This window comes from Bactrocera tryoni, chromosome 5, assembly GCF_016617805.1.
Source record: "Bactrocera tryoni isolate S06 chromosome 5, CSIRO_BtryS06_freeze2, whole genome shotgun sequence".
Lineage (NCBI taxonomy): Eukaryota > Metazoa > Arthropoda > Insecta > Diptera > Tephritidae > Bactrocera > Bactrocera tryoni.
In genome coordinates this window covers 71,678,928-71,687,876 of record NC_052503.1, presented here as the reverse complement: position 1 = coordinate 71,687,876, position 8,949 = coordinate 71,678,928, and the positions used below count along the sequence as shown (strand labels likewise).

The 8,949-nt window shown below is 35.7% G+C and overlaps 1 protein-coding gene across 1 annotated transcript in view; it reads left to right on the top strand.

Moving 5' to 3' along the window:
* The first annotated feature begins 1,849 nt into the window (after positions 1 to 1,849).
* LOC120776614 (CUGBP Elav-like family member 4) overlaps positions 1,850 to 8,949 on the top strand; it is a 975,983-nt gene continuing 968,883 nt past the window's right edge. Inside the window, exon 1 of the mRNA XM_040107404.1 lies at positions 1,850 to 2,366. The gene's annotated coding sequence lies outside the window, so the exon portion shown is untranslated. The remainder of the gene's footprint in view (positions 2,367 to 8,949) is intronic.

The following is an 8,949-nucleotide window of genomic DNA, read 5'->3' as shown; positions in this document are numbered from 1 at the left end:
AGCAATGACAGATTCTTCATGAGTACAAATGTCGCTATGTCATGAAGCAGCAAAACTAAAAAAAAAATTTTCATATAATGGCGGCTACTCAAAAAAAGGTCGATTTTTTCACTAATTTTTCAATTTTGTCAATTTTTTTTAAATATTATATATCTCAAATTCCGGTCTAGTTGCCACATCACTAAAATGGCTTTGAAATTAATTTCAGTTTTGAAAAATTCCTTTAGGGGGGAATTTTTGAATATCAAAACTATCGCATTATGAAAAAAAAAAATTTCGATTTTTTCAAATTTCTAGACTAGAATACCCCCTTAAAGTACTAAAACCTCACACTACAAAAATTAACTTCTCAAGAGAAGAAGAATGGGCGCCTAAAATTATACTGAATTCCTTATTTTCTATAGAATATTTTTGATTTTGTTCATAATTTGCCTCGATCTCAAATAAGACAGCTGATTTAATTAAAATGCTAAAACCTCTAATTATAAAAAATAACTATTAAAGTAAAGTGGGATGCGCGCCTAAAATTATGTTACTAATTTCACTTTTTCCTTGTGTTCTATATAAAATTTTTGGCTAAGTTCATAATTTGTCTCGATATCAAGAACGAAATACTCAGACTATATGGGAGGCGCGCCTAAAATTATATAACAAATTTCACTATAATCTTAATTTTCTATATAATATTTTTGGCTTCTTTCATAATTGTTTATCGATCAGAAGTAGGATCGCTGATTTCCTTAAGACTTTAGTTTTTTTTCATACTAAAAAGGTAGGATTTTATGCAATATAATAACTCCTCTTTCGTTTCCTTTGCTTTTCCAGTGCTTTTCAAAAGAAATCATACAAAAATCGCGTAATTGCAGTAACAGTCAAGGTAAATGGGTAGAAATAATAGACCAAATAAAATAAAGCAGCGCATTTGACAACGCTGGATGGCCAAATACAAGCGCAGGCAAAATCACTTCACATTTTAAAGCGGAAACGAAAGTATGCTCGGAGCGCTTAAAATAAGCAACTTAAGTAGAAGTTGAAGTAAAGCTAAAAATAAAAACACAAACAAATAAATAACTAGCGAAAATAATGCTACAAACAAAGCAAAAATAACAACAAAATAAGGCAGAAAAGAGAAATAAAGTTGCAGCAAGACGTGGCAAGCAAATCAGAGTTGCAGAAAAAGATTGAAAATCACTAGACTTGCTGTTGTTTCTGCTTAAGCGAAGGAGGTGCTGCATGCAGCACTGAAGACTAAGTGTAGCCAAGTAAGAGAAAAGTGGCAGCAACAAAAGCGCAACGGAAGTGAAAACGCTAAAAAAGTGCGGCGCAGCGAAACAAAGATCAAAAGCAACAAAAACGTGAAAACAACAAAGCTTCGAAATAATTGATACTAAAAAATCTTGAAAATAAAGAAATAACGAAGAAGGTAGAAATCAAAAAAAGTTTAAAAAATAAGAGCAACACACACACTAAGACGTCCGCAGCAGGAATTAAACTATAAAACAAAATAAATGTGCGCCGCCAACAACGAGAGCGTAATTTGTAACGTATTTCCGGTATTGTAAGCAGAACAAGCAAAGCGTAAAAGCGTACAGCTGCTAGCTAGCGTGGGCGTCGGCGAGCGGGCAGCGCAGAATCGTGCGAAATAATTGCAGCGCAAAGTTTAAGCGTAAACTGGAACAACAGAATAAATGGTAATAAATAAGTGCGCAACAAAACACAAAAAAGAATCGCGAAACACAAAAAAATCGCAAGAATATACGAAAAATTTATTTCGAAAAAAAAAATAATATAAATAAAGGAAAACAAATTACAAAAAAAACTCTTAAAACTTATAGCTTTTTATAAATAGTGAAAAAAGAACGTAAAATAAATGCTTAAGCAGATCTTGAGAAATAAAAGCAAAGTGCTGCTAGAATAATTTGGGAAAGTTTATTCTTCTTCTTGAGCGCTTTTGAACTGCTCTACTACACAGACTGCTGTTTTTGTACTTCGTATTTTTCGAGTATTTTTCGTGCACAAAAATCGTATTAAGCAATACAAGCGAGAAACAACTTTTTTAGGCCAGTAACGCTAGCAAATACCAACAAAACATATGCCAAGCAACGTTAGCATTTATTTTCAACACTTTTATTGGCGTTTTTTGCTGTGCGTGCGAATTCTCGTGTGTAAATCGGTTGTTACATAAACTGCAGCATTTAACAGTGAAGTGTTTGAATCGAAAATCGCACAAAATAAAAGTGGAGAGTGAGTGCAAAGTGCTGTCGCGAGGAGCGTGTTGCTGTTGTTACTTGTTGAGCTGATCTTATTGCGCAGCGGGCACTTGAAGCGTGAGCAGATTTGTGTGACTATATTCAGGTGCATTTTCGGTAAGTTTTTTAAATTTATAAAAAAATTGAAGAAATAAATTTTTTTTATTGATTAATACCGCTATGTTAAGAAATAAGCTATTTTGCGCCGCCTAAAGGTATGCTAATAATTTTAAATGTTTATTAAAAAATATTTGTTTATTTTGAAATGTTTAATGTAACTGATTCAAAAGAAAAATATTTTAAGGCGCCTAAAAGTATGCTATACAATTCAAATACGTACTAGATTGATCTCTACAGCTTACTTATTGTGTTATTTAGTCGATATATGTAGTATTGAGAACTTTTATGTCAAGAAACCGAAAAAGTAGTAAACAAATTGAAGAAATGAATGTTAGACTATGTAGGGAGAACATAATTTAAGTATTTGACCTAAGAAATTTGTTAACTCAATGGGCCTAGGAAAAAACGAAGAAAATTTCAAAGAATCACATTTAGGTCCCTCCCCTCTCAGTTTCCAAGCCTAAAAGTGTGCTAATAATTTCAATTGAGTATTAAGCGAAACATGTTTGCATATGTTTAGGGTAATCACAAATATATTAGTGACATTTAGTCCAATTATAAGCAAATTATTTAAAAATTGAACGCCAAGAAACTGAATAAGTAGTGAATTTAACGAAATGAATGCAAAATGATTTAGGGGGCATACAATTTAATTATACATATACATATATCAAGGCAATATTAAATTGTTAGAACATAGGTGTTAGTGTTAAAAACGACAAAAGTTTCCAGAAATTGCGTATAGATGCCCTACTCGCTTTGTTTTCTAGCCTAAAAGTATGCAAATAACTTTTACTGTGCACTCAGCGGATTTTTGTAGCATACCTTTCGGCTGATCACTAATTTATTGCTGATATTTAGTTGGAATTTATGCTCCTGATTAAAGAATTTTATCCAGAAAATGGAAAAAGTAGTAAACAAATTTTACCAAATGAATGTGAGATGATGTAGGTGGAAAATTATTTAATTATACCTGCTAGAGTGGAAAAACTATGGAAATTCTAAATAATATATAATGTATAGATACCTTATCCGCCCTACTTAACAAGCTGAACGTATATTTATAACTTTATTTGTACTAAGCTGATCTTTGTAGCATACCTTTAGGCTAACTGTCAAGTTTTTGGTGATATAGTGGAAATTTGTCTTAATTGAAATAAAGTTTTACGCCAAGAAGCCGAAAAAGTAAATGAAAATATGCTAACAACTTTAGCTGTGTACCAAGCGAATCATTGTACCTTCAGTCTATCATACAATTCATTGTTAATATTTGGTTGAAATTTGCTCTAATTATAGATAAATTGTATGCAAATAAACCGCTAAAGTTATTGAAGGAAAGAAAAATGTGGTAAATCAATCTGAGTAAATATTGGAAGAATATATAAATACTCGTATATGTATAACTTTAAATTGATAATCCAAAGACGTTAGTGTGATAAAAAGATCGAAATTTTTTAAAAAATATACATCGGTTCCAGCCACGCTTCAGTTACCTAGCCAAAACGTAAGCTAAAAATTTTAGATCTGTACTATGCGAATCCTTGTAGCATTCCTTCAGGCTCATTATACCTTCAAGCTCACTCAAATTTATTGAAATTCGGTTTAATTGTACGCACAGAAACCGTAGAAATGCTTCAGAAATTGGAAAAGTTATAAAACTTGGGTTACTGTGAGTTCGACTATAACCGTGTAAGCGGTGTCTACACCAATAAAGAAGTAAAGGTTATTATGAGAAAATGCTGAAAATATCTGAGTTAACAACTTATCAGACTAATTTAAAGGGATTTTCAGCTTTCTACACATGCATCAGCCATAAGTTAGCTAACCTCCTTTCAAGTATTAGCTACGTAATTTTAAGAAGGATATATTTACTTTCAAATACCGAAATTTTGTATTTTAAAGACTAGAGCTCTTTGGTATAGAAAAATCTTCAGTAAAGTACTTCCTGATAATTGTTTTGAGCGTAGAGAACAGTTGGGTGCTTATAACAATTTTCTCATTTCTCCTCAATTTACCAAAACCCTTAACACTTATTTCAAATTAAATTCCCATCTAAAATAAATTCAGCTACACTTTACACTCCATAAATTTCCACCGCACGCAAAGCACCAGCAATCACACGAAGCACCTACAACAACATTTACAAGCTCTATTTTACTGCTTTAGCATAAACTTAATGCAACACTCGCTGGTTTAATTGCGCACAAATCCGCTCGCTAATCTACTTAAAATTTACACCGAACCAAACACTAATCTACTTACAGCACATTTAAATTTTCATGTTTATTATAAAACAACAAACACGCGGCAGCGCGTGCGAAAAACTAAAAGTATAAAAAACTATAAAACTAGGTAAAATTCAGAAAAACACTTGAACAGTATATGTTATGGGAAAACAACAACAATATTATAGTTGTAAGAGCGGGCGCGTAAAAAGTGCTGAAAATTATCGTTAAGCAGCAAAAATACATATGTGCGAGTTGAGGTAGAGCAACAAGGATTTACACGGTCACTTATTGTGCTGAGGATAACGGTAACATATGGCTGTATGTGATTTGTGGAACAGTATTGTGAAAAAATTTAGCATAATTCCCTTTCCATCTGGTCTTTCCAACGAAGTGGATCTCTTCCTCTCAGAGCTGTAGTGTTTTCATCCGTTCGGAGGATATGACCAAGCCAGCGTAGCCGCTGTTTCTTGAATCGTTGAACTACATACATATGTTAATGTCATATATCCCGTACAGCTGGTCGTTCCATCGAATGCCATAAATCTTCCACAAAAACTCGTAGCGTCGACTCATCAGATGTTGCCAATGGAGTGAATAACCGTACTCGGCGACGGGGTCTCTTTCCCACTATAAATCCCACATCGAATTTGCGCTCCTTTATATGGCCACTATATCACAAACATCTGCTTGTCTCAGTTCTCGTTCCGTACATCGCATTTCTTGGATGGTGGTGATGTCAGCCTTTACTCTAACGAGAACATCAACCAGCTGGGCAGCGGCTCCTTTCCAATTAAAGGACCGGACATTCAAGTTGAGTGTCCTTAAGCCCTTATCCTTAATGCGTCTGCTATGGTCGTCATCAAAAAGAGGGTTTCTCCTCCAGAGGCTGTTGATTAGTTTTCAACAGAGGCGTTTTTTACGCGGGGCGTCCCAAGTCTAGCGCACAACTCTATCGCGGGATGGTTAGCTTTCTCACTTTAACTCGTCTTCAAACTGATGTGTTTTGGCTGACCCGGGGATTATTGGTCTAAGACCGGAAGTCGTGAGCTGCTTGAGCCATATACAAAATAATCGTTTCTGAGCACCCCAAGTGAATGGCAATCAGAGAACTTACCTCACTTGCGTGAACACATGACTCCATGATACATATATTAACATAGTAAAATATTTTTAACAGAAGAAATGGTAAGATCATTGAAAAAGTTATGCTTTCATTTTCTTTGCTTTACTGCCAATATTTTACTCATTACTATATTTGATAGACTATTAACGAAATCCACAAATTTCATAGTATTTCATACACACAGGTGGAAAAAAATACAAAATATGCATTTAGTTACCGAATGAGTAAGCAATATGCAACGAACTAATTATTACAAGCAGGCCAATATGCATATTTCGGTGTAAGCGCCCAAACACGTACACACGCACAAGCAAAAGCAACGTTTGTGTGCGAGCAAAAAGTACCGAGTTACTGCAAGCACCCCGCCTACTTATGCAAGTTTATGGCCAACAAGCGCTGGAAGCGCTAATAAATACAGTTGTGCAAGCCACCACAGGGGGCCGTGCATATCCACAAGTACTCGTACCGTTACATAAGCATGTGTTATTATTTATATGTGAATTAGTGAACGTGCTTCTAATTGTTTACAAATACATACATGCATATGTAATGAAATACATTCGTTGGCGCTTATTAATTTGCACATTACGTGCCACAGCAAAATTCATCAACATAAAAAAAGGAAACTGAAATAACAATAACAATAAATGAGCGCCAACAAAATGTGAAAGCAAAATTGTTGCATAGCAGTAGGCGTATACAAGGCCATCTGTAATGCAGAGCTGGCTACGTGCGCCACAAGCAAGCGGCAAGTGGACGACGTAAGGTCAAAATGGCAAATAAATATTTGCGCCGAAATAACTCAACTTTTGTGCTAATTGCATATTTGGTGTTCATTAGCAGCAGCGTTGAGCGCGCTCATGTACGAGCGCCTAAATGTAGGCAAAAATACATGTACGAGCGCCCCAATGTAGGCAATAATGAATGGCAGTAACAAAGCGCGCCTACAAAGCAAACCAATAAATGTAGTCAACGCGCCTAAAACGCCATTACAATGAATTGTAAGCAGCAAATATACTCTGCTTAGGCACGACCGCAAAGTTTGCAACATTTGCGTTATTGTTGTTGTTTTTTTTTTTACTACAAAACTATTTGCCAAATTCAAATAAATGCAACAAAATGAATGACTTCGGCAAATGTGAGTGAAATGATGCACACACCGATTGAAAGAGGCGCCTATACGAGCCCAGGTTACATTATTGTGGTTGTGTATGTGTGTGCGTGTGTGTGGTTTCGGTGACGGCGCGAGTAAATTAAAACGAGTCGCTGGCAATTTGTGCATTAGTCTCTGCCACTTGCAATCCACCCACGCCCCAAAATATGCTGTGCCACTAAATAGTTGATGATGCAACAAATGTTGCATAAATTTAGTTACAGCGCGCAAATTATCTATTTCACATAGTTGCCATACATTTTTGTGTGCAATGCGCGCAAACCACTTCGCACCGTAACCACCAACAGCAGCCAAATGTCAGACATAGTCACCGCACACACATACACACACACTCGCCAGCACCAGTCAACGCAGCGGCAACGTTTTATCAGCGCGTATTTGTACATTAAAATATAGCATGCTTTTAGGCTGCCACGTAAGCTTCATAAAATATGCGCGCATTGTGGCCGGCATGCATGAGTAAATTAGAGAATGAGTGAATAAATGTTGCACAAACGCACACATACGTACAGACACGTTACTACAATAAAATAAATCCAGCAATGCTTGCATAAAGCGCGCGGCAATGTGCCATTTAGAAGTTTTGCATATTTTTAGTTGCACTCAAGCGCATCATTTGCTATTGCAAATTTATGGCTACGCACACATATATCAATATACATATATATTTAGCAATGCGCGCTTGTATTGGTTAGCGCTTTGTGGCTGCTGTGGCGCAGCAAACCGCCTCTCAGCGTTTGTGTTTTATGTTTGCTTTGTATGTATGTATATATGTATGTATATGTGTGTGTGTTGCTCATAATTTATTGCATACGCCCAGGCGTGGTATAGAATTTAATTAAATTAAAGCATATTTTTTTGATTAATTTCACATGATTCGTTTTAGGCGTCGCCATTGCCGAAATGTTGCTGCATGGCTGCTAATTTCGTTTGGCATATTTTTGGGCGTAGCTTGCATTTATAACTGAAATGAATTCTACGTTGTTTGTAGTAGGCAATTTATGAGATTTGCGGCTTGTTGAGTAAGTTTAATGCTATTCTGGGATGGTTTGTTGACCTGCTTTCTAACGCGTTTGAAAAGCTGGATTTTGTGGTTGCAAATACTGGTTTGTTAGCTGCGTAGTTGGTTTGGTTTGGTTTGGTTCTCAGGAACTTTGTTCTAGTATTTACTATGTTGCAGCATTTCAACTCCATTAGAATTTAAAAATTATTATTCTTATAATTTCTGAAAAATATTTAGCGATATGTATGTAAATATAACTTAACGGATTTAATTCTATTATATATACCGACCGTAACTTTCAAGGCACCAGATATCGAATATGTAGACAGACCTCAGTGGCCGAAAATATCGGCAACCAAATATATAAATAATGTGCAAAAACGGTCATGGTGAAGCTCAGCAAATTGTCGCAAAGCCAAGATTGACGCCTCGAAAGGTTATGCTGAGTGTTTGGTGGGACTGGAAAGGAATCATCCACTATGAGCTGCTCCAGCTTGGTCGAACGATTGATTCTACATTTTACTGTTAGCAACTGATGAGATTAAGAGATTAAAGAAAGCAGTCAAAAAAACGGCCTGAACTGACAGAAAAGGTTTCGTCTTTTATCAGGACAAAGCTAGACCACACACATCTTTGATGACCCGCAGAAAACTGTGAGAGCTTTGTTAGCAAGTTTTGATGCATCTACCATACAGCTCTAATCTTGCACCATCGGACTACCATTTGTTACGGTCAATGCAGAAAATTCTGAGTCAAAGTGAATTATAGTTTTGAATTAAATTAAGTGAGCTTAGGTCTGGCTCTATAGCCTCTATAGTTTCTATATAGCAATTATAATGATTACCGCCTCTCTGGGCGATACCAGCAATTTCCGTTTCGCGAACGTCTGTTACTGACTACTGTTACTACTTTCAAAGGTAGATCTTTAAAATACTTAAAATACAAATCAAATGTGATTTGGAATAGGCTTATGGACCATGGACCTTAAACAAAAACTTGAACCCATCGAAGGCTATTAACCCTAAAATATTTATAGTTTACTTACGGCCTTT